This window comes from Mandrillus leucophaeus, unplaced genomic scaffold, assembly GCF_000951045.1.
Source record: "Mandrillus leucophaeus isolate KB7577 unplaced genomic scaffold, Mleu.le_1.0 Scaffold137, whole genome shotgun sequence".
NCBI classification, from domain to species: domain Eukaryota; kingdom Metazoa; phylum Chordata; class Mammalia; order Primates; family Cercopithecidae; genus Mandrillus; species Mandrillus leucophaeus.
This window is the reverse complement of record NW_012101332.1, coordinates 1659366-1661192: the sequence shown is the minus strand read 5'-3', so window position 1 is coordinate 1661192 and position 1827 is coordinate 1659366.

Genomic DNA, 1827 nt, shown 5'->3' with positions numbered 1-1827 from the left:
TTACCATGTTGGCCAGGCTGGTCTTAAACTCCTGACCTCAGGTCATCCATCCGCCTAGGCCTCCCAAAGTGCTAGGATGACAGGTGTGAGCCACTGCGCCCGGGTACCACCCACTGATTTTAAATTTCAGATATTGTAGTTTTCAATTCTCCAATTCCCATTTGGTTCATATTTTAGTTTATTTATTTATTTATTTATTTATTTAGAGACAGAATCTCACTTTGTCACCGAGGCTCGAATGCAGTGACGCAATTCTGCTCATTGCAACATCTGCCTCCTGGGTTCAAACAATTCTCCTGCCTCAGCCTCCTGTGTAGCTGGGATTACAGGTGCCTGCCAGCAGGCTTGGCTAATTTTTTTTTTTTTTTTGAGAAGGAGTCTCATTCTGTTGACTAGGCTGGAGTGCAATGGCACAGTCTCAGCTCACTGCAACCTCCGCCTCCCAGGTTCAAGACGTTCTCCTGCCTCAAACTCCCAAGTAGCTGGGATTACATGTACCCAGCACCATGCCCAGTAATTTTTATATTTTTAGTAGAGACGGGGTCTCACCATTTTGGCCAGGCTGGTCTTGAACTCCTGGCCTCCAGTGATCTGCCCACCTCAGCCTCCCAAAGTGCTGGGATTATAGGCATGAGCCACTGTGCCTGGTCAGTTATATATTTTTTGTCATGTATGTTTTTCTTCCTGCCATTGAGCATAGTTATAATGACTGATTTAAAATCCTTGTCTTCTGGCCGGGTGCAGTGGCTCATGCCTATAATCCCAGCACGTTGGGAGGCGGAGGCGGGTGGATCAGGAGGTCAGGAGATCGAGACCATCCTGGCTAACACGGCAAAACCCCGTCTCTACTAAAAATTAAAAAAAACAGTTAGCCGGTCATGGTGGCAGGCGCCTGTAATCCCAGCCACTTGGGAGGCTGAGGCAGGAGAATGGCGTGAACCTGGGAGGCGTAGGTTGTGGTGAGCCGAGATGGCGCCACTGCACTACAGCCTGGGTGACACAGGTAGACTACCAAAAAAAAAAAATCGTTGTCTTGTATCTTAACATCTGGGTCATCTTGGGGTCAGTCTCCTTATTATCTTTTCTCTTGAAAATGGCAGGCTGGGCTCGGTGGCTCACACCTGTAATCCCAGCACTTTGGGAAGCTGAGGCAGGTGGATCACTTGGGGTCAGGAGTTCAAGACCAGCCTGGCCAACATGGTGAAACCCCGTCTATGCTAAAAATACAAAAATTATCCGGGTGTGGTGGTGCATACCTGTATCCCAGCTACTGGAGAGGCTGAGGCAGGAGAATGGCTTGAACCCAGGAGGCGGAGGTTGCAGTGAGCCGAGATCGCGCCATTGCACTCCAGCCTGGCTGACAAGAGCAAGACTCTGTCTCAAAAAAAAAAAAAAAGAAAAAAGAAAATGGCTTCACTTCCCTGTTCTTTTTATTTTGAGTTAGTTTGGTTTGTTTCCTGGATATTGGGATATAGGAATATGATGTGGATATTCTGGATTTTATCATAATAAGTCCAAAGAATGTTGAATTTTCTGTTTTGGTAGCTTAGTTGGAATGAGTTTTTTTGGTTTTTCCGTTTTTATTTTTATTGTTTTGCTATGTCACCCAGTCTGGTCTTGAACTCTTGAACTCAAGCGATCCTCCTGCCTCGGCCTCCCAATGTGCTGGGACTGTAAACGTGAGCCACTGTGCCTGGCCTCTTGCTGATTTACAAACCATACGTGCACCCCCAGCAAAAGATTTAAAAAATAATTCTTCATCCTGGGCGACAAACTGAGACCTCGTCTCTAACAAAAATTAGCTGGGTGTGCTGCATGACCACACTC